The sequence below is a fragment of the Schistocerca gregaria genome, chromosome 2, assembly GCF_023897955.1.
Source record: "Schistocerca gregaria isolate iqSchGreg1 chromosome 2, iqSchGreg1.2, whole genome shotgun sequence".
NCBI lineage: Eukaryota > Metazoa > Arthropoda > Insecta > Orthoptera > Acrididae > Schistocerca > Schistocerca gregaria.
Window position 1 is genome coordinate 713,345,416 of NC_064921.1, and position 25,360 is coordinate 713,370,775.

A 25,360-nucleotide genomic window follows, 5' to 3' on the forward strand; every position below is an offset into this window, starting at 1 on the left:
TGATAGGGATTGAACGCCCTGTTAATTACGAAAAAGGATCACCCCAGCGTCCACCTCTTGTGATTCAAGAAAGCCAGGCACCTGTTCGTCCAACACCCACACACGGTGACTTAACTACTGTTTCCATTGCTCTGTGGGCTGGAGACCCCATTATAGACTTGGTATTGATGTCTCAAATCTGAAATTCGTAAACAGTAGTTTTCCGGGCCCACCCTTTCGCAAAAATTTTAAAATCGGCTATAATGTTATACACTTTAACACCTTCGACTCATATTGTTGTAACAGGCATACTTAAATGCGTATAAAGGAATTACAAAGATTGCACTAATACAATAACTATTACACTTCCACAGTTTTCCAGACAGTGAAAAACCATTTGAAAAATGCTGCTGAAATATGTTTTGAAAATTTATTTGGTTATTTTTTAAATATTTTCTATTTTCTTTTGGTGGGATGCGAAATTTTTGTAACGTCTTTTCCTTGCAAGCATAACAACAAGAAAATAGAAAGCAGAACTGCAGTTTTCGAAGGGTGACTAGTTCCGCCGGCCGGTGTGGCCGAGCGGTTCTAGCCGCTTCAATCTGGAATCTCGCGACTGCTACGGTCGCAGGTTCGAATCCTGCTTCGGGCATGGATGTGTGTGATGTCCTTAGGTTCGTTAGGTTTAAGTAGTCCTAAGTTCTATGGAACTGATGACATCAAATGTTAAGTCCCATAGTGCTCAGAGCCATTTGAACCAATTTGACTATTTCCATTGACGAAGTATACCATTGGCCGGTATCGTTTGCACAGAGCAGAGAGTATGCTGCTTTCTTTGTTTCAAGAAGAGCCTAAACACAGGGACAAACAGTGATCAAGGGTTAGCTTCCACTAGCTTCCACTCCACGACGAGCTCATTAGCAATCAGATGGAAGAAGGTAATCGACCGTGTACGTCTCAATAGAACCATCCCGGCATTCACTTATACAACTTAGAAAACCACGGAAAAACGAAAATCTTGATGTTCTCACGGGAAGTTGAACCGCTGTCCTCCCGTATGCGAGTCATTTATCTTAGCAGTGCACCACCTTTCTCGGTAAGTGCCCGAACAAAAATTTAGGAAATTTATTTAATTCAGGCATCAACAGAAATTAATATAAGGAAATTTATACATTCAGTTACACCCAAGATTCACCGAAATGACCTAATAACATACAGTCTAACAAATAAACAATTCTAAAGTATTTCTGAAAGAAAACTACAAATTGTGCGTGTGCTAAAGCTTTTGTTTTTCTTAGTTTCTCATCAACCTGTTTCCGTATTACAAGACCGTCATTAGCCAACAGGTTACCGCTAGAAATGATATTACACTGCTGAAGAAAATGTACTGGAAATCTTTGACGTCAGTACCTCGCAATGAAGTACATACGTCGGTGGTGAGGTGTAGGAGAGGTGCTGCGTCTTTACTAACTTTCCGCTTTCCTCATCTAACATGCACGATTATTATTTAAGGACAGCTCGCAATCATTTTCGTAATTTCTACCACTATACTGCCTTAGTTTCTCACCGAGCGAGGTGCTGCAGTGGTTAACATACTGGACTAGCTTTCGAGAGGACGACGGTTCAAACCTGCTTCCCGCCATCCTGATATAGGTTTACCGTGATTTCCCTAAATCGCTTCTGGCAAATGCCTGGTTGGTTCATTGCAAACGGTACGGCCGGCTTCCTTCCCTAACCCGATAACCTCGCTGTTTGGTGCCCTCTCCCCGCCCCCCCCCCCCCACCCCCAAAAAATCAACCAAGCAACTGACCTTAGTTTTTGCATCAGATCGTACCTTAGTAGTTTTCCAAAAGGTTCTACCCTCAAAACACTTGTAACATTTCAGATCCGCCCACTTGAACATAGTTATTACCTAAGAATAAAAACTCAACTGTATAAATAAAACAAAATTATCAACTCGTTCAACAATCACTATGTTTTTATCTTAAAAATGAAACTAAACACCAGACGCGATATGCCTTTCGTATTGTAGTTTGTTCGAAAAGGATTCCATTAATTACAGACTTTATTTCTTTTCGGTGGTATGAGAGACACGTGAAAGTGAGGGTGTTTTGTATCTAATCGTATTTAATGAGCAACAGAAAACCAGACGAACACTTCCTTCGATCTTACCTTACGCAACACATTCAGCATGTCATCGATCTTTTATTTCAGTTGCCCGTGAATTACCCAATACTACAAGATCAAACGCTGTAGCGACTCCATCTTCAGCAAAAAGTAAAATATTCTCGAAAATGTGACGTACGGGACCTATCACATTATGTAGTTTATCTGAGTCTCTAAAATATGTTTTGAGATATAGCACAAAATACTGCCTCACTCCTCCCATCGTTTCAGAAGAGGTTGATGATTAATTCAGTAACAGATCTTGTCTTCTTGAACTATCACAACTCAAGTCTTAAGCTCGATCGGCACGTTTCTATACGCTGCCTCAGATTTCCTCTGCACTATTGGTGTTCGTATCTCGTGGTAACAGAAGACACTAAGCTTTTTATCGATTCTTCAATACTTTCATTTTCAGTTTCCTAACCATCAATCACGTAATTCACATCGGTCATAAATGTAGCAGACACTTAAAAAAAACTTACAATAGAGAAAAGACGTTAGAGGCACCATATGCATTACTCAACAATGTCGTTCATTATATTTCTGCCTGTCCAAAGGAAAAAGTTAAATTAATTACAGTCAGTACTGCCGGTATATCAACACTTTTCTTTTCTGTTTCCTAACCATCAATCACTGTTATGCCTGTTTCACATCTGTCATAAATGTTGCAGACATTAAAAAAATACTTATAATAAGGAAAAGAAGTTAGAAGCACCACATACATTACTCAATAATGTTGTCCATTGCATTTCTCCCTGTCCAAAGACAAACAGTTAAATTAATTAAAGTCAGTACTGCCAGTATAATAACAATGATCTATATTGCCTTATGTTGTTCTTCTTTCGGTTTTGAAGTGCATTTGTTTTTTTACCAAACGTGTTTAGTATCGTCATACTTTGAGAATTCTGTTCGCAAATGTTCCATGGAATCATATGAATATGGGAATGTGTGTTGCAAAGTGACCTTGTATGGAGTTCAGATTAGGTTATGGGGCATTTGTCCAGCCATCTGAAGATGAACCAACGATATGCCCGAAGTGAGTGGGGGAGAAAAGAGACCGATTAAAGTGAATTTTAATGCATGATTTCTTCTTATCACTGCGAAAGCGTAGCTTTTTAGTAACATTCTCCGATAATTTGCCACTCTGTGTACTTTGCAGCGGTTTTCTGATAAAGCGATCTCTGTGTGGATAACGGCAACGCTTTTACTGTAGAGGAAGCATTGCTATCGACAGCCGGCGACGGACTAGTATCATCTGCACATTCGCTAAACCGGAAATACGCCACTCTCTCGGTCAGTTTTTAAGTAATCTAAGGAGATCTTTTGCGTGAAACTTCTTTCACGTCTATTACAGCGAATTTTCGGTTCTTTTTACATTTCGAAAACTCGCCGACTGTTGTCGGGGAAAGGCGTTACATTTATTTGTATTATTTTATATAGTAACTAGATACACTTGAAAAATAGCTGCAATATATTTTAAAATTGAATCCCGTTTATTTTTACTTAACCCGGACTAGGCGTTTTCACGATAAAGACAGCTGCTCGTCGTATTATCAGGTGAGTTTTTTTGCGCATTATACTATGAGCAAGCGAACATTTGTAAGTTGCCATGTCAAGACGGGGCCTGTACCTGTCTTTTGTAACCTGCGGTTGAGTTCTTCCGTGACGGCTAGAAGAAAGAATTCTTAAACCCACACCATTTGTGAAAAATTACATATTCGGCCAAAGAAAGTATATCCTGATATTCGAATCCGTAGCTCCTACCTGTCAACAGCTGAGTTTGTAACGAAGATCGTGTACTACTTGTGAAGTCTGCATTTACAGGCAAATGCACCATCAGTGTAAACGTGTTGTGCCGTCGCTTTTTTTTTCTTTCTTTTTAGAGATTACATATCTGGGAAATACCAACGTTTGCGTAACATGTCCGTCAGCAATGCCACAATAGGATTTGTAGTGCATACACGAACTAGAAACGATAAACTTCGTGTATTTTCAAATAACTTGCTTCTAATTGCTAGTCGGTGTGGAGATGTACTGCTGGTTTGTTACCTACACATAGCAGTTTTCATGCGGTTTGAACAACTAAGCCTCTTAGCCTACGATGTTAACGTTCGCTTTCCGAATGAAGCCGGTTCGAGTGCTGACTGCGGGTAAAATTTTCATTATCATAAATACCTGTTTGTGACACTGTATTAAGGAAAATGTCGTGGACAGTCAGACGATACACTTAGGAAAGTGCCTCACACCCTTTGGATTCAAACGAATGACAGGCGACTGTCATTAACTACTTGCGCTTTCCTTTGAACTCATGGTGTTGTTTACCCGCATAGTGACGAGTAGGTGTGGGACACTTCACGAATTTTGCATCTCCGTCTCTTCCAGACGGAAGTTGTACGAATAATGATACCATCTCGTGACAGCCTACTGACTGCTTTTTCTACAGCGCGCAATTTTAAATATAAATGACTAAGGATGTGGCCAAAGTAGACTTAAGACCTAGGCCCAACCACCCACGGCCTGAATATCTGCCGACAGCATCGAAATTCTAATGACTAATGCGATAGTGTCCTCATCCAGTCACTAATTAACGATTCTTTTATTTCACCAAATCGATTTTGGGTGAGCGCCTTTCTTCAATTTCCTGCTGTATTCAAGAAGGTGATTCAAATGTCTCTAAGCTCTATGGGACTTAACATATGTCATCACTCCCCTAGACGTTGAACTACACTCCTGGAAATTGAAATAAGAACACCGTGAATTCATTGTCCCAGGAAGGGGAAACTTTATTGACACATTCCTGGGGTCAGATACATCACATGATCACACTGACAGAACCACAGGCACATAGACACAGACAACAGAGCATGCACAATGTCGTCACTAGTACAGTGTATATCCACCTTTCGCAGCAATGTAGGCTACTATTCTCCCATGGAGACGATCGTAGAGATGCTGGATGTAGTCCTGTGGAACGGCTTTCCATGCCATTTCCACCTGGCGCCTCACTTGGACCAGCGTTCGTGCTGGACGTGCAGACCACGTGAGACGACGCTTCATCCAGTCCCAAACATGCTCAATGGGGGACAGATCCGGAGATCTTGCTGGCCAGGGTAGTTGACTTACACCTTCTAGAGCACGTTGGGTGGCACGGGATACATGCGGACGTGCATTGTCCTGTTGGAACAGCAAGTTCCCTTGCCGGTCTAGGAATGGTAGAACGATGGGTTCGATGACGGTTTGGATGTACCGTGCACTATTCAGTGTCCCCTCGACGATCACCAGAGGTGTACGGCCAGTGTAGGAGATCGCTCCCCACACCATGATGCCGGGTGTTGGCCCTGTGTGCCTCAGTCGTATGCAGCCCAGATTGTGGCGCTCACCTGCACGGCGCCAAACACGCATACGACCATCATTGGCACCAAGGCAGAAGCGACTCTCATCGCTGAAGACGACACGTCTCCATTCGTCCCTCCATTCACGCCTGCCGCGACACCACTGCAGGCGGGCTGCACGATGTTGGGGCGTGAGCGGAAGACGGCCTAACGGTGTGCGGGACCGTAGCCCAGCTTCATGGAGACGGTTGCGAATGGTCCTCGCCGATACCCCAGGAGCAACAGTGTCCCTAATTTGCTGGGAAGTGGCGGTGCGGTCCCCTACGGCACTGCGTAGGGTCCTACGGTCTTGGCGTGCATCCGTGCGTCGCTGCGGTCCGGTCCCAGGTCGACGGGCACGTGCACCTTCCGCCGACCACTGGCGACAACATCGATGTACTGTGGAGACCTCACGCCCCACGTGTTGAGCAATTCGGCGGTACGTCCACCCGGCCTCCCGCATGCCCACTATATGCCCTCGCTCAAAGTCCGTCAACTGCACATACGGTTCACGTCCACGCTGTCGCGGCATGCTACCAGCGTTAAACACTGCGATGGAGCTCCGTATGCCACGGCAAACTGGCTGACACTGACGGCGGCGGTGCACAAATGCTGCGCAGCTAGCGCCATTCGACGGCCAACACCGCGGTTCCTGGTGTGTCCGCTGTGCCGTGCGTGTGATCATTGCTTGTACAGCCCTCTCGCAGTGTCCGGAGCAAGTATGGTGGGTCTGACACACCGGTGTCAATGTGTTCTTTTTTCCATTTCCAGGAGTGTACTTAAACCCTACTAACCTAAGGACATCACACTCATCCATACCTGACGCAGCATTCGAACCTGCGACAGTAGCAGCAGCGCGGTCCCGCACTGAAGCACCTAATACCGCTCGGTCACAGCGGCCGGCCTTCAAAAAGAAACTAGCTTAACACTGTAAAATGAAAACCGCTAAAGGGATCGTAATTCCATTGCGTAAGGAAGAAGGTGTGGGCACCATGAGAGAGCTGAGGGTCCAAACTCGCCACTAGAGGGACACGGGCCCACACCCACTGACGACGATGCGAGCAAGTGCACGCGTCAACCCTCGACTCCACTCACTAGCGCTGAAAACAGAAATGGATTCTCCAAAGGAAGAGCAAGGAGGTGTAGTGCATTTGCTTACGGCGGAAGGAGTGCGAGAAACTGAAATACATTCATGTTCAGAAAAAAGCGGATCGCCATGAACGACTAGATAGGACGTTCATATTCACAGTACAGATACATCAGTATGTTCTGCAGCATTTCAGTCATCTCAGTTCAGCATGTGTCCTGTTGCCCAGTAGGCATACGGTCCGCCATGGTCTTTGATAACTTGTTCCATGCGTGATGACATCGAGGCGTATACAGCGTGAATGGCGTCCATGCTGCGTTCACCTGATTCCAAAGTTCATCTTTGGTGGTTGGCGTTGGGTCACAGCGCTACACATTTTCGATTGTCGACAAGTCTGGTGATTTGGCGGTCCAGGGGAAAAGGCTGACATCCGGCGACTACAGGAAGGCACGAGTTCGTGCAGCAACATGGGGTCGTGCATTGTCTTGCTGAAAAATGGCGTCTGGGGTGTTGTGCAGAAAGGGTGTGGTTACGGATCGTATGGTTAGATTAGATTAGTTTTTCGTTCCATAGATCCGTGTTGAGCAGATCCTCGTGGATTGGAACATGTCACAACTTTTTTAAGGTGAAATAACAATACTAATAGTTTGAATATATACAACACATCATTTGTTTCTTTTAAAAAATTCGTCAGTGCAGTAGAAGGAGTTGGCCACTAGTAAGTCTTTCAGGCTCCTTTTAAACTGATCTTTATTTGTAACTAAGTTTTTTATGTTTGCTGGCAAATTATTGAAGATGAGTGTTCCTCAGTAGTGGACCCCTTTTTGAACTAAAGTAAGTGCTTTTAAGTCCTTGCGCAGATCATTTTTGTTCCTGGTATTGTATGTATGAACTGCGCTGTTTGTTGGAAAGAGAGATATATTATTTAGGACAAATTTCATTAAGGAGTAAATATACTGAGAGCCAGTAGTTAGTATACCCAGTTCTTTGAAGAGGTTTCTACAAGACGTCCGTGAGTTTACTCCACAAATAATACGTATTGCACGCTTTTGGACTCTGAAAACTTTTGTTTGACTTGAAGAATTACCCCAAAATATTATACCATATGACATTATGGAATGAAAGTAGGCAAAGTATGCAAGCTTTTTCACTTTTATGTCGCCTATGTGTGCTAACACTCGAATTGCAAATACAGATTTGTTAAGGCGTTTCTGCAGTTCTGTAGTGTGCTCCTCCCAACTGAATTTATTATCAAGTTGTAATCCCAGGAATTTAAGACTTCCAACCTCTTCTATCTGCTCTTCTTCATACTTTATGCAGATGCTGGGTGGAAACCTCTTACAGGTTCTGAATTGCAAATAGTGAGTCTTTTCGAAGTTTAATTTCAGTGAGTTGGCTTTAAACCATTTATTAATATCCATGAAAATATCATTAGCAGATATTTCTAGAGCTACACTCGACATACCATTTATTGCAATACTTGTCATGTGCAAACAAAACAAACTCTGCTTCTGGCAGTGTAACTGATGGAGATCATTAATGTACATAAGAAAAAGCAATGGCCCTAAGATGGATCCTTGTGGGACACCAAATGTAATTTCTTCCCATTCTGATGATGACTGATGACTTAATTCACTAGTCCCTTGCACTGACACCCTTTGTTTCCTGTTAGCAAGGTATGACTTGAACCATTCTGGAGCACTTCCCGTGACACCATAGAATTCTAATTTATTTAAAAGGATGTAGTGGTTTACACAATCGAATGCCTTTGACAAATCACAGAAAATACCTGCTGCTTGTAACTTGTTATTTAATGAATTAAGTACATTTTCACTGTAGGTGTAAATAGCCTTTTCGGTATCAGAATCCTTTAGAAATCCAAACTGTGTTCTTGATAATATGTTATTTGTGGTCAGATGGTTGAGAAGCTGCCTGTTCATTACTTTTTCTAAAATTTTTGAGAACGCTGGCAAAAGTGAAATCGGTCTGTAGTTTGATGGCATCTCTTTATCCCCTTTCTTGAATAAAGGCTTAACATCTGCATAATTCAGCCAGTCAGGAAATGTCCCAGTTATAATTGACTGGTTACACAAGTAACTTAGAATTGTACTAAACTCACAAGAACATGCCTTAATTAATTTATTTGATATTTCATCGTAACCACTAGAATGCTTTGTTTTTAAAGATTTTATTATGGAAGTTATTTCTTTTGGTGAAGTGAGTGACATATTCATGTACCTGAAGCTATTTGTAAAGGCTAGTTTCAGGTATTCAAGGGCATTATTTACTGATCCTGACAATCCCATTCTATCAGTAACAGATATAAAGTACTTGTTAAATAGATTTGCCACACTGCGCCCATCGGTTACTAATGTGTCGTCTACCCTTAGTGCTATTTGCTCCTGTTCCTTTCTGGTTCTATCAGTCTCCTCTTTCACTACATCCGATATTGTTTTTATTTTGTTCCCTGACATTGCTATCTTCTTCTAGTAGTGCATTTGTTTAGATGTCTGAATTAAATTTTTTAGTATTTTACAGTATTCCTTGTATTTAGCTAAATCATCAGCATTGGAGCTATTCATGGTCGACAGATACATTTTCCTTTTTGTCTTACAGGAAATCTTTATTCCTTGTGTGATCCATGGTTTTATTATAGACTTCTGTTTAATTTGAGTAACTTTTAGAGGAAAACAGGTTTCAAACATGGTACTGACATTGTTCATGAATGTTTTATATTTTTCATTCTTGTCATGAGCACTATAAACATCTTTCCAGTTCATATCTTTGAGCACTTTTCTAAAACACTCAATTTTTGGTTGATTGAATACTCTCCTGTACACAGATTTAGCAGTCTTGATAATCTGCTTAGAATTTACAACTAAAACAAGGAGCTGCATGTCATGATCTGATAGTCCATTTATTACAGGTTTTATGATATGATTTTGTTTCTTTGATTTGTCTATAAAAATGATACCAATGAATGTCCTTGAGGATTTAGTGATCCCAGTTGTATCATTCACGTCGGTCAAACTGGTCACAATGCCCTGGACGCACACCAGTTGTGATTTGTAGTTGTACCCAATAGCACCCCAAAGTGGTTCAAATGGCTCTGAGCACTATGGGACTTAACTTCTGAGGTCATCAGATCAGTCCCCTAGAACTTAGAACTACTTAAATCTAAGTAACCTAAGGACATCACACACATCCATGCCCAAGGCAGGATTCGAACCTGCTACCGTAGCGGTCGCGCAGTTCCAGACTGTAGCGCCTAGAACAGCTCGGCCACTCCGACCGGCCAATAGCACCCCACACCATAACGATTTGAGATGGCGCTGTGATGCCGTTCCCGCCATTTGCGACGAACCGAACTGGGCCATCATTTTCAAACAGTCAGAACCTGGATTCTTTCGAATACGCTGATGCCATTCCTGTCCCCAGTGACACCATTGCCGCCTAGCATGTTTCTGCACATTGGTCAGAGGTAGGCGGCGAAGTGGACAACGCGCACATATCCCATGCCGTAATAGACGGAGACTAACGGTTACCGCTGCGATGTGATCCTCTGTTGCGCCGGAGCCAAGGAGGACGCAGATCCGTCCTTTAATGCCTGACCCATCCTGTCGCGTTGTATGGCGTTTCGTGAACCATTCTGCACACACCCGTTGCAAAACGCTTCGTCCCACACATGTAAAAATTACACAGATGGATACATAACATTCTCTCATGCCAATAATGCGCCCTCCTTCAAACTCACTGATTTCACGGTATGATTCAGTCATACGTATTGCGCCACGATATCGATGTGGACATTGAAACAGCGGCCTGTCGTGGTTCAAATACCAATCACTTCTGCAATGTGAATATGAACGCGCTATCTGTAGCCGTTCAAGGTGTTGTTTCTTCTGAACATGAGTTTACGTCAAAGTGTGCAGAGAGCACAAATTGTGCTCTAACGAACGAAATAACGTTCTGCAAACAATGTTTATGGTCTCAGGTAGATAACTGCTAACAGGCTGACTATTATTTACAAACGGTGGAAAGACGGATGTAGTTATCGTAGCGGCGGCTCTAGCGTGCTGTTGAGATAGGGAAAGCGGTCGGGGCCAGACGACAGGGCAAATTCTGGAAAGCTCTTTCAGCTCCTGGTGGGGCACCACCGCAGCGAGACACGGAACTGGAGAGCTCGAGGAACTGCATTGGAATGTCGGTTACGGTCACCTTACGTCACTGTTGCCGAGCGAGTTTATGGTTCATTTAACACTATCTTCTCTGAGTTCTTGCGCTGTGTTACACCCGTTCGCTGAAGTGCCTTGTCGCAGTGGTAATACCGGTTCCCGTCAGATCAATGAAGTTAAGCGCCATTGGGGTGGGCTAGGACTTGAATGGATGACCATCCGGTCTGCCAAGCGCTGTTGGCAAGCGGGGTGCACTCAGCCTTTGTAAGGCAAACTGAGGAGCTACTTGATTGAGAAGTAGCGGCTCCGTCCTCGTAAACTAGCGTACGGCCGGAAGAGCGTTGTGCTGACCACATGTCCCTCCATATCCGCGTCCAGTGATGCCTTTGGGCTGAGGATTTCATTGTTTGTTGAGTTACTTGTCGTAGCGGGGTTAAAGCCTTTTATATTGTAACAGACCCCTTACACTGAAATCATAGGTGTACGTGCTTTCAACATAGTTCGTAACACGACATAAAAGTACATTATAATTTATATTTTGTAACTACTACACGAAGACAAACATTTCAGTTTAAAAAAAGAAAGACATGAAAAATGAGTAGTAAAAAGAAAAGAAAAAACAGTATAGTGTCTAACAAATTGAGTAACAATATACGAGGCTGCGTTTAATAGAGAATATGTGCTCCGGAAAAACTAAAAGCTGAATTTCCGCCCTGACGATACACAAAGACTTACAGATTTTAGTTTAGTTTTGTTTTGCTTCTCTGATGTTAAAAGCAAGTCCCGACAAGCGTTTGCGACTCGAAGAGGTTGTAAACACTGGCGATGTGAGCGTTCTTCTGAATGATGTTGATCGAAAATTGCTCTATTTATGTTCTGGTTACTGAGTGTGTGTCGTGGAAAATACTGTAGTTTTTTCACCAGTATGTAATCTGCACACGTGATTTGACGCTGTTTACCTGTTGTTATAAGACGGAGATCATCATGGAGTCACCCCCTGGCAACAGCAGTAGTCCGCACGTGGCTTAGTCATCGTGTTGGGGAAAAGGTACTTGTGAAATTCGTGGCCGATTAAAGCTGCTGGTCCGACCGGGTTCCCGGAAAGAGGGATCGAGGTGTTATGAGGGCGGACTGTGTATCGTATTTGGTACGAATATGAATGGATGGTGTTTCGCGAGTGCAGCGGTCGTTGTTTCCTACTACGCACGGTATTGTATATGGTCAGCTGCCAGATACGTTCAGGTAGTAAATCAGTTTCCTTTAGTCTGCGACGCCTCACCTGATTATATCTCCCAGCTGTCCATATAAAACATCGTGCTTGTTAGAAAACAACGGCCGGCTGCAATCCCGAAGCGTCATCGAGTACTCAATACGCTGGGAAAGAGTACTGCCCGCAACATGGAGCGTTCTGGGCTCACACTGAGCTGACAAGTCATGTGATCCCTCCTAATGTTTGTGGAGGATCTCCTTTTGCCCGGCATAGTTTAGCAAAGCGGCGTAGCATGGACTCAACAAGTCGTTGAAGTCCCTGCAGAAATACCGAATCATGCTGCCCCTATAACCGTCCATAACTGCGCAAGTTTCTAGTGCAGGATTTTGTTCGTTAACTGACCTCTCGATTATGTCCCAAAAATGTTTGATGGGATTCATGTGGGACGATCTGGGTTACCAAATCATTCGCTCAAATTGTCCAGAATGTTCTTCAAATCATTCGCGAACAGTTGTAGTCCGTTGACATGTTCGGGAACATGAAGTCCATGAATGGCTGCAAATGGTCTTCAAGTAGCTGAACGTAACCATTTCCAGTCAACGATCGGTTCAGCTGGACAAGAGTACCCAGTGCATTCCACGTAAACACAGCCCACACCATTATGGAGCCACCACCAACTCGTACAGTGCCTTGTTGACAACACGGGTCCATGGCTTAGTGAGGTCTGCGACACACTGCAACTCTTACCAACTGAAACCGTTACTCATCTGGCCAGACCACTGTTTTCCAGTCGTCTATGGTGCAACCGATGTGATCAGGAGCCCAGGAAAGGCTCTGGAGGCGATGTCGTGCTGTTAGCATAAGCCCTCGCGTAGGTCTTCTGGTGCTCTAACCCATTAACGCCAAATTTCGTCGCCCTGTCAAATTGTTGAAATGGCTCTAAGCACTATGGGTCTGAGGTCATCAGTCCCCTAGACTTAGAACTACTTAAACATAACTAACCTAAGAACACCACACATATCCATGCCCGAGGCAGGATTCGTGTCGCTTGTTTGCTAACACTGACAACAACGCAAATGCCGCTGCTCTCTGTCGTTAAGTGAAGGCCGTCGGCCACTGCGCTGTCCGTGGTGAGGTGTAATGCCTGAAATTTGGTAGTCTTTGCACACTCTTGACACTGTGGGCCTCGGAATGCTTAATTCCCTGACGATTTCCGAAAGGCAATGTCCCATGCCTCTAGCTCCAACTACCATTCCGCTTTCAAAGTCTATCAATCCCCATCGTGAGCCCAAAATTGCGTGCCAGCCGGGGTGGCCGAGCGGTTCTAGGCGCTACAGTCTGGAACCGCGCGACCACTACGGTTGCAGGTTCGAATCCTGCCTCGGGCATGGATGTGTGTGATGTCCTTAGGTTAGTTAGGTTTCGGTAGTTCTAAGTTCTAGGGGACTGATTACCTCAGAAGTTAAGTCCCAAAGTGCTCAGAGCCATTTGAACCATAGTTACGTCGGAAACCTTTTCACATGAAACGCGTTTATCACAAATTACACCTCCGTTAATGCACTGCCTTTTTATACTTCGTGTGCGCGGTACTAGCGCCATTTGTAAGTGTGCATATCGCTATGCCATGACTTTTGTCAGCTCAGTGTAAGTCCCAGCCCGATACACAATTTCAATGTACAAGAAGTTTCTAAACAGTACAAACAGCGCTCTAGAAAGGAAGATCATTCTGGAAGATACTTTCTAGCTGTTTTACATTTCCTTACAATACCGTCCCACACCTGAAGCTTCCGAATTTTTCAGAACCATGCACTGGTGTGCAAAATGTAAAGACGAAAGTAACTTTCGCATGACGTGTCACTACCTAGTGACATAAATCCGTGAAACTTGGACCACACATAGGCAGGACTGCTACATTGGGCTACAGAATGTAACAGACAGAAATACGCAATGAGACGAACAGAAATGACACTTTCGTCCAACGACGGTAATTACACTGAAGTCAGTGTGATTTATGATGGTTTTCTGGACATTACGAAAGACGGGACATGGCTCACCACGGATGGTAGTGCTTGCTCTGCAGCGTACTCCCATTCTGGCCACGGGAGTTCTCGTAGTAGGCGTTCCATTCCTTCATCAGTGCGGTTGACAACTGCGGGATGGTCAATGATGCTGCAATACGTCTGCCCAGTGCATCCCACACGTGCTCATTGGATTTAAGTTGGGGGAATAGACATGTCAGTCGATTCGCCGAATATTCTCTCGTTCCAAGAGCTGTGCTGTTAGGAGTGGTCGCGATGTGTAATCCATAAAAATGAAGTCGGTACATTTTGCCCGATGGTAAAGACAGCCCTCCAGCTTTGGAAAAGAGTGGAATATATAAAATCACTTGTAATTGTGGCAAATCCTATATAGGTCAGTGGAGGGCAATCTGCATCCGCTTGAAGGAACACCACAGAAGCTGGAAACTTAGAAAATAAGACTGTACTTATACAGACCACATGCCGGCCGCGGTGGTCTCGCGGTTCTAGGCGCTCAGTCCGGAACCGCGCGACTGCTACGGTCGCAGGTTCGAATCCTGCTTCGGGCATGGATGTGTGTGATGTCCTTAGGTTAGTTAGGTTTAATTAGTTCTAAGTTCTAGGCGACTGATGACCACAGATGTTAAGCCCCATAGTGCTCAGAGCCATTTGAACCATTTATGCAGACCACCTACTTAAAGAAGGCCATAGTTAGGAAGTGAAACATTAAGAATTGCATCACATCCATAAGGGAAGGAAGAGGAACTGTCTTAAAATAAAGGAAATTAATGAACATAACTCCGTCAACCCAAGCTTTGTGCTGAATGAGCAGACACAGTTCCATTAATCGCCACTTATAACTGGATTTGTATGTCACAGCTGCTTAACTTACCTGCTTAATCTCATTAGTATATCTTACGTTTGTAATTTGGGATCTATTAAAGACAGATTATCTTGTTCCTCCACACATTTGGAACATGCCACCGAAGTTTATTGTTAAAGTTATCTTCTTTCACGAACAACAGTTGTAATTTGTACTATGTTCATAGGTTATTGTGTTACGCATTTTATCTTAGTTGAATAATCTTACAGTGCATTTACACTGAAGTAATCCCTTTTGTTTCATTCCTAAATCGAACAAAAAATTGATCATATCTGGAAATCTATATACTCTGTTAGATGCACTAGTTTAAGATCTATGATCCAATGAAATTTCACTGCGCCGCATACTTATTTGTGTACCTAGTGATGGCGTAACAGCCGAAAACTCGTTTATGAAATAATTAACAAATATTGTAGAATTATTACACCAATGGTGTGTGTGTGTGTTTTCATTCATAATGTATGAAATATTCTACCAAACACCGACAGAACAGTCAATACAAGCACCTTATAAAACGAAAAAGTTGTTAAAATGCAGCATAGCAGACAATGTCGCCTACTATGATACTGATAATGTGAAGTAAAGAACATGCGCCACGTGGAAATTGTGTGTCAGTCCCCTGATGGCATGTCCGTCAATATTATCGGAAGTAGTGAAGCCTCGGAAGTACTTGTGGCTATGTTTGCTCTCTCTTCCTTTATTCTGTTTATGATGTGATTGCAGTAGCTAGCAGTTCCTGTTTCCCTCTAAAGCACACTGTTTAACCATATGTTTACTTCCTCGTTTACCACTTAAGAAATAAATTTAATGGCGTAGCGTATAATCACACGTACCTGATCATCTTGGTCCAAATGGTTCTGAGCACTATAGGACTTAAGATCTGAGGTCATCAGTCCCCTAGAACTTAGAACTACTTAAACCTAACTAACCTAAGGACATCACACACATTCATGCCCGAGGCAGGATTCGAACCTGCGACCGTAGCGGTCGCGCGGCTCCAGACTGTAGCGCCTAGAATCGCTCGGCCACTCCGGTCGGCTATCCTGGTCTGTCCTAGGACTTTTTTAAATCTGTTACTTACCAGAGATTTAACGTCTGGAACTGTTTGATGAAGTGAAGAATGGCGAGTGGTACCGTGGTTCAGAAACTCTGCCAAGTGCTCATAATACTGTGTCTTACGAGTATGCGGCATCTCCGTGTCCTCCACAGTAACCACTCAGCATCTGCTGTTCACGTACTTGGTATATCGAAGCAGTCCTGGTAACACAAACAACACTAACGTAGTCTGGTAGCCGTTTGTGAACTGGAACTCTGTTGTGTACGTACCCGCCATTGTTGTGTTCTTATACGAAGTTGCGTCGACATCCGAATATGTATTCTGGGTACTTAACTTTTTTGTCAGGCATTGTGATAAAGAGATATCAACGAGGAGACTGGAAGAGCGCAGCTCGGCAGACTGCCTCTTCAGGACAAGGACCAGGTTGCGTTTCTGCGCTGCGGCCACGTTATTTTGCACGAGCTGTACTGTTCTCATGAGCGGATAATCAGGAGCTGTATACAACATTATTGTCATCAGCGGAGTTATTGAACGCAGCTTTCCGAAATTGCTTCACCAGGGAAGACGAATGGAATATTCCAGGATTTGAAACACGAACAGCTGCTTGCATGAGTTTCTTAGAAGTAGATACCTTAGGGGTTGCGAAGCAACTCAAATCGCTTGATACGGGCAAGTCTTCAGGTCCAGATTGTATACCGATTAGGTTCCTTTCAGATTACGCTGATACAATAGCTCCCTACTTATCAATCATATACAACCGCTCGCTCACCGATACATCTGTACCTACAGATTGGAAAATTGCGCAGGTCGCACCAGTGTTTAAGAAGGGTAGTAGGAGTAATCCATCGAACTACAGACCTATATCAGACGTCGGTTTGCAGTAGGGTTTTGGAGCATATACTGTATTCAAACATTATGAATCACCTCGAAGAGAACGATCTATTGATACGTAATCAGCATGGTTTCAGAAAACATCGTTCTTGTGCAACGCAGCTCGCTCTTTATTCGCACGAAGTAATGGCCGCTATCGACAGGCATCTCAAGTTGATCCCGTATTTCTAGATTTCCGGAAAGCTTTTGACACCGTTCCTCACAAGCGACTTCTAATCAAGCTCTGGGCCTATGGGGTACCGTCTCAGTTGTGCGACTCGATTCGTGATTACCTGTCAGGAAGGTCGCAGTTCGTAGTAATAGATGGCAAGTCATCGAGTAAAACTGAAGTGATATCAGGTGTTCCCCAGGGAAGCGTCCTGGGACCTCTGATGTTCCTGATCTATATGAATGACCTGGGTGCCAATCTGAGCAGTTCTCTTAGGTTGTTCGCAGATAATGCTGTAATTTACCGTCTAATAAGGTCATCCGAAGACCAGTATCAGTTGCAAAGCGATTTAGAAAAGATTGCTGTATGGTGTGGCAGGTGAAAGTTGACGCTAAATAACGGAAAGTGTGAGGTGATCCACATGAGTTCCAAAAGAAATCCGTTGGAATTCGATTACTCGATAAATAGTACAATTCTCAAGCCTGTCAATTCAACTAAGTACCAGGGCGTTAAAATTACGAACAACTTCAGTTGGAAAGACCACATAGATAATATTGTGGGGAAGGCGAGCCAAAGGTTGAGTTTCATTGGCAGGACACTTCGAAGATGCAACAAGTCCACTAAAGAGACAGCTAACACTACACTCGTTCGTCCTCTGTTAGAATATTGCTGCGCGGTGTGGGATCCTTACCAGGTGGGATTGACGGAGGACTTCGAAAGGGTGCAAAAAAGGGAAGCTCGTTTTGTATTATCACGTAATAGGGGCGAGAGTGTGGCAGATATGATACGCGAGTTGGGATGGAAGTCATTAGAGCAAAGACGTTTTTCGTCGCGGCGAGATCTGTTTACGAAATTTCAGTCACCAACTTTCTCTTCCGAATGCAAAACTATTTTGTTGAGCCCGCCCTACATTGGTAGGAATGATCATCAAAATAAAGTTAGAGAAATCAGACATCGAAAAGAAAGGTTTAGGTGTTCGTTTTTCTCGCGCGCTGTTCGGGAGTGGAATGGTAGAGAGATAGTGTGATTGTGGTTCGATGAACCCTCTGCCAAGCACTTAAATGTGAATTGCAGGGTAGTCACGTAGATGTAGATGTAGATCCATAGAGCTCTAAAATTAACCATCCAGTGAAGTGACGCAATGCTTAAGGTACTGCACACGCATTTGGAAGATGAAGGATTTAAATCTCCGTATGACTACCCATATTTTCAGTGTTTCCCGAAATCGCTCACGGCAAATCCTTTAGTGGTTCCTTTGAAAAGTTCTGTAGTGGACTTCTCGTCCTCATGTTCCACCATTTTTTTAAAAAAACTAAGCACTTGTTACCTCTTTTTCTTTCTTTCTGGAACAAATGTCAGATTTGTCACTGCCATGTAGTATCACCCATTCTTTACTTCATACGGCCTTCTAGCCATACGCCTTGAAAATATGCAAATACTGTATCACCTTTTCTGGCAGCACTCTCTCTTTCCTCGTGTTATCGTCAGTTGACTTACTTGAGTTTTCTGCTAGCTGTGGCATCTATCTGTGAACACAGTTCTTATACTGCATAAGGTGCGAAGCAACCTATGTCTCTTTATAGTTACCTCGTCAGATTACCAGGCTTAGTTCCCGAAACGAACAGGTTTGCACTTGACGTTATGTGGTAATGCTTAGGTGCAAAGCTGTGTGGAAAAATAGAGGATAAACATGTCAGCGGCGAGGTTAGCAGCCGCTGGCGCATCAGTTCACAGGTGGTTCGCGATAACTGTTCACGATATCAGCAGCCACGTGTTTCGAAACAGATAGAAATTTTCCTCGCGTAGCTGCTGTTGATTGATAAGAATGAAGCGTTCTCCACATTTTTGTGCCACATGAATGAATCGAGCACATATTACTTTAATGTTCATTTCATAATAGATAGATATTTGAAACTCCCGTTAACCTTCAAACGAATAAAACAAATATCCACATAAGTACACATGTCGGCTAAAATGAAGCCAGCAGTAACTTTAGGCTTTCTGTATAAGTAAATGATTCTTACATTTTCGTTGTTGGTTACCTCACAGACGTATCTTCCACAGCCTCGGTATAGTGTTAAACAGCTCTGTCAATATAACGCGTTACATTATTCCCTTGCTCAAGTTTATGTTTCTGGAGCGAGTTGGGAACCCGAAGGACTGCATTCTTGGGGCCATAGGCGAAATAGTTATTCAGAATCCGAGTTGTCCAGGAGTCAGCAGTTGCGTTTGTGTATCACGTGGGTGACTATGGTGGATGTTTACGAGTACAGCCCTAGATTTTGTGTTGTGTATTATATCGGAATTATAATACTCATTTTCAATTTCCCCGTTCGACGAAATGACGGACAACAGCATTATCGCATTGTCCCACTGGTTAGCGATTAAACGTAAGTTTCGAACTCATTCCACCAAGAACTGTTCGCTGTTCCTTGCCGTCAAAGTGGCACGGAAAGCCACTCCCCCTCCCCAAAGCTAAAACTCCCCACGAAGGTGATTACGTATGTTTGACGTAACACAACTGGTGTTTTTCAGAATTATGCCTCGTCTGCATCATGACACTCTGAGGCACATGGGCTGTCGCCTCTCGTCCATGTACCAAAAGACACCGCCAGTCGCTGTGAATTAACTGCGCGGTATTCCTTATTACGCTAAGTCTTTTCTTTTAATCAGTAGATAAAAACTGAAAAATTCTCAACCTTTTAAGCCAACAACCGCGTATTTTAGGTCAAATAGGCATTCATTTTTCGGCGCATTTGTCCTATCAGATTATTGCATATAGTGCAGTGTGTTTCCAAGCAATGAATTCCATCTCTGTGGTCCGATTCTCGAAGTCTATAAAACATGATTTGTCCACAACGTCTTGAAAACGGCTCCTTAGTTGTGGATCAGCTGCAGCCGGTAGAAGTCGTTCAACTTGGGGCCACGAGCGCCTTGTGTCTGGCGATGTAACAGGACAATACCTGCGTGTACCGTAGCAGCAGTACCGTGCCACACTAGTATTCTCATATCGTCCCCGTACTGCCGAAACAACGAATGTGTATTGTGTTTCTTAGGAGATCCAGGCAATTGGGTGATTCGCAGAATCTTAAAAATCGACTATAATTTAAGAAATCGATTTGCGACTTCTTTGTTATCACATTTGGCAACGGCCTTGCCGCAGTGGATACAACGGTTCCCGTGAGATCACCGATGTTAAGCGCTGTTGGGCGTGGCCGGCACTTGGATGGGTGACCATCCAGCCGCCATGCGCTGTTGCCATTTTTCGGGGTGCACTCAGCCTCGTGATGCCAATTAAGGAACTACTCGTCCGAATAGTAGCGGCTTCGGTCAAGAATACCATCATAACGACCGAGAGAGCGGTGTGCTGACCCCACGCCCCTCCTATCCGCATCCTCCTCTGAGGATGACACGGCGGTCGGATGGTCCTGGTAGGCCAATCGTGACCTGAAGACTGAGTGCTTTTTCTTGTTATCACATTTACAGAAGTTACGATATGAAATTAATGATCATACCTCCCTCCCCTTTGATTAGAGAGGGGAAGGGATGTGTACGTACATTCGTTGTTCTGGAATAATCAAGTCATACTGACTTCTTGCATACGAGCTATACGTAAGTCTGACATATCGGATGCCAACTCCAGTTTCATTGCTGCAAGATAAACAAGAGAATCTACAAACCAGAGACAGACTCAACAGTAAGACTGTAAAAAAAAAAAAACAGCCTAACCCACCGAAAAAATTAACCTGCATCAGGGTCCTTTAAAATGTCTGATTTACGTTCTACGTCACGCTACGTTTGATCGCTCAATAAAGTGCGGTTGTGTTCATAATATTCTCGCGTCATTATCTGTCTCGCAGCAGCTGTCGGAAGCGTTTTTCAGATGTACCTTGGAAACAGACATATATACGGAAGGTAGTTCCTTTCTTTTTAAGGTTACTTCGCTAAAGACCTCTTCAAATTCTGTCTCATAAAACAGTGAAAGACCTTTTTTCTTTCATGGTGGAGTAGGCAGGCATAGTGCACTGGACTTTCAATGCTGTTTTTCTTGTCATTTTTAAATTTTAGACAATCAACGTACAACATAGTGTGGACGACGAAATGACTATAATTTCTCGTGAAACTTCCAGTGATTTGTACCCATCCTTCAAGGGAGGTACATTAGCAAATACAAACTTTTCTTCTCTAACTTGGAACGAATAGTCACACTCCATTTCTGTTCAAAAACTACATGATAAACTGACTGTACGTTTGGATGGGTCTTGCACAGAACGATACACAAGCTGCCATCTATCTTGCATCATCCTCACTTATATAATTTCTAGTAGTTCCACACTGTAGTAATAGAAACATGTGGTGATTTCAGTCGACGCTCCTTTACGGTCTATTTAATTCCACAAGTAACAAGTATTGTCTTGATTTCCTAGATTTATATAATCAAATAATTCACTGTAATTTTTCTCAAGCGTAGTACTTGGTCACGAGGTCACGTGACAGTTTTGTCCCGCAATTGACAGTTTTGTCCCGCAATAACTCTGTGTGTGGTGAACAGCTAAACTTCTTAAGAGTTACATTGTTATACGCAAAGTGACTTGAATAATGACGAAAAGGGGGATTATAGTCGCGCACAAGAAAATTTGTAAGGATATCTTATCAGTGTGACACATTTGATGTTGTTGTGTTTCAAAGTACACTCATTCCATTATGAAGACAGAAAAAATGATATTCCAGATATGTCATATACTCTGCAGCGAGCCTAGCACTAAATTACATACACGCAATGGACCCAAAATTTTTTCCAGCGTATCAAAGGCAACTCATTCGAGTTTTTGCCATAGCATCTAGAAAAATGAAACTACATTTTGAGGTCATCAGTCCCCTAGAACTTAGAACTACTTAAACCTAACTAACCTAAAGACATCACACACATCCATGGCCGAGGCAGGATTCTAACCTGCGACCGTAGCGGTCGTGCGGTTCCAGACTGAAGTGCCTAGAACCGCTCGGTCACTGCGGCCGGCGTGTGGCTTGTCCATCCCCGCATCACAACTCTTCCCGCGGCTGATGACGGTACGCCTTCAGTAGGCGGAGCTTCTTCCCTCCGCTCTCCGCAGTGTACTGTAAATTCGGCCAGGATGTCGCGAGCAAACTATACTTATCTACGGCTTCCAAGCCTCTTTTGCAGCGCAGAACGTTTTCCAGTCACAACCATTCATTTGTAAAAATCTGAGCAAATCAGAGAATTGATGGGAAATGCTTCAATAATTTGTACTTACATTCGCTCAGTGTTTTCATTTCCGACGTATCTTCGTGGAAATGATTTATTTGCGTATGCAATGCAGGTTTCTTTCTCGTACCATTTCATTCTTTTGGTCCAGATGATTTGTGTATTATTCACCAGATACTCTGTCACCCCTTACGGGAGAATCAGTAAAAAGAATCCCAGGTGTATCCGACAGAATGTTGACCGTGATCTTTGCGGCAAATGAACTCGATTTCTCCTTTCTTTTTGTCAGCCGAGTGGGTCCCACTCACTGTTCTACTACTCTTTCGTTCGTGGCGACAAACGAAAAAGTCGGGTCTCATCCACGGTTAGATGTGATTATTGTCGTCTTATAGTAATGGACAAGAAAATTCAGAATGAGATTTCCACTCTGCAGCACAGTGTGCGCTGATGTGAAATTTACTGGCAGATTAGAACTGTGTGCCGGACCGAGACTCGAACTCGGGACCTTTGCCTTTCGCGGCCAAGTGCTATACCAACTTCCAAAGGAAGGTAGGAGACGAGGTACTGGCGGAAGTAAAGCTGAGAGGACGGGATGTGAGTCGTGCTTGGGTAGCTCAGTTGATACAGCACGTGCACGCGAAAGGCAAAGGTCCCGCGTTCGAGTCTCGGTCCGGTACACAGTTTTAATCTGCCAGGAAGTTTCGACAAGAAAATTGTTACGTGGTGATTGTAACTTTATCTTATCTTCCTATGCGTCCTGTTAAAAGGAATGAGTATCAAAGAGAATTTCCATCTCCTCCACTCCCTCTCTTTCTCCACACATCTCTCTTTCTCCACACATCTCTCTTTCGCACTCCAGTGCTCTTTCTCAGTTCTCGGGTTCGTTCGCACATTGTTGCCTTCTTATTCATTCTCGCGGTCACTTCCTCTTCAGTGTGACTTTACTCCCATCTTTACTTGCTTTGCATCCACTGAGTGCGATATATATATATATATTGAGCTTTCGTGTTCAGTAATTATGAGGTCAGAGAACGTGATATTCCAGATACGTGATTTACTGTGCAGTGAATCTGGGATTCTAGAGTGCATAGGCATAATGGAATAGTTGAAATTTGACAATGCTAGTTATACACTGATAAGCCAAAACATTATTACGACTGTCTAACGCGACGAGGATCCCGTCTGGTGGCGTTGCGGGCACGTGATGCAGCAACAAAAGTAGTAAGCGGAGCAGACACAGAAGAGGCATCACCCTAGCGAAGTATGGCCTGTAAATGGGAAAATCCATTAAGATAAGAAACTTTGACAAAGGGCAGATTATTATTATGCAGAGCCTGCGGACGCGTATCTCGAAAACGACGAAACTGGTCGAATGTTCACATACTACTGTCGTTAGCATCTACGGGAAGAGATAAGTGGACAGTGAAACTACCACTAGGAGCTAAATGGTTGGGCGTCCACACTCTTCACGGAATGTTGGGTTCAGAGGCATATCTGCCCTGTCAAGTAGGATAGACGGTTATATGTGGTACCTCTGCCGAAAGAGCACAATGCTGGTGCAAGCACAAGTGTTTCGGAGTACACTGTTCATCGTACCTCGTTGAACATGGAGCTCCGCAGTATACCAACCCTACGTGTTCACATGTTGACCCAGCGACATGGTCAGTTAAGATTGCAGTGGGAACGGGACCATAGGGATTCGGCCGTCGATCAATGGAAACGTGTAGGTTCTTCGGGAGAATCACATTTTTACTAGGCTAGGTCGCTGGTCGTCCCCACAAACGCCACCATCGAGGTGAACGGCGGCTCGAAACGTGCAACGGGACACTTGATAGCCCATTGGTTCATCTGGCCGGTCAGCCCATTGGTTCATCTGGGCGGTCTGTTGATAAACAGATGCACGTCTATTCGCCCGTATACATCTCCGCAGCCATTGTTCACAATGTTGGTGATGTACCACAGTTGCCTTGGGTCTTTTTGGATAGCACCATTTTTCCATGCACGGCATACTTTACCCACGGCGGCACGCAAACAGATCACAAACTTTAGGAACTGCTTCTACCCTTGACCGGAAAGCAAGTGATTATATCCTTTTGGATCAGGCAAGTGGCTCCGTTTCTGCATTACGACGACCGCACTGTTATTCGCTTGTTTTCTCGTCCCCCGTTTCCGACACACTTTATATACCCTCCTGCTACCTGGCGTCTGTGATTGGTTACTGCTCGTTTACGTCGAATGTAGGCGGTGATCATATTAATGTGACTAGATAGTGTAATATAATGTTGTGTAATACAAACTTTGAAGGACGAATAAGACGCACTTTTACATATAGCGTAGGGCAACGCAGTGATGTGCTGTACCGACACAAGGAGGTTAATGAAACTGAGAAGATATATAAATATGCACTCCCCTGGAGTGAATTCGACCCCCCACTACCCACCAGTAGCAGTCAAGAGCACTAAAACACACGAAGCCACCGTGTAATGCCAAAGCAGTAGGGTGCATGCATTGTAAGCGGAATATTTGTCTGAGGTAATATTTTGATAAGTGCTAAAGCCAGTAGCTGACAGAACTGTAGTGGAGGCTGTAGGAGCTTGCTTCCTTAGCGGAACCCCCCATTCATGGCCGTCACAACACGCTACTGTTTTACGTAAGTGCCTTGTTACCACTTTTTGTTGTTTCGCAAGTAATTTATGCAAAGACCTTGATGCTGAAGTACTGCCGTGTAGTAAAACAGTGTTGGATGAAAGAGTGCGGATAATTACCCTATGTTTATCATACTGAGGCTGATCAATTTCGGTGCTGACGCTAGTATGAATACTTAAATTAGATGCACTCAGTGTTTTTGTTCCTTTGTTTGGCCATCATATTTGTACGTAATAACTTTAAGTAAAGGGCAAAAAGAAAGTTAACTCTAAAAAACTTTCGATCGAGGAAGAGAGCGAGCAGAGAGCGAGAGAGAATATGAAAATGCTAACAGCTACACAGCCAGCAAGTTGCCTACGTCATCAAAGGATTATGATGACTTGCAGAATGGTAGTTTCTGGTTCAAGTTTTGCACTCTATGTTTATGAGCTCTTTCCACTTGATAGTAGTAAAATGAACGCAGCCAGGGCTAACATGTCAGATATACTACTGCTGCGCCAG

General features: G+C 43.7%; 1 protein-coding gene across 3 annotated transcripts in view; it reads left to right on the forward strand.

Annotated features, from left to right (window-relative positions):
* Positions 1 to 25,360, forward strand: part of LOC126334835 (sialin-like) — a 400,692-nt gene that overhangs the window by 179,287 nt on the left and 196,045 nt on the right. The window lies entirely within an intron of this gene.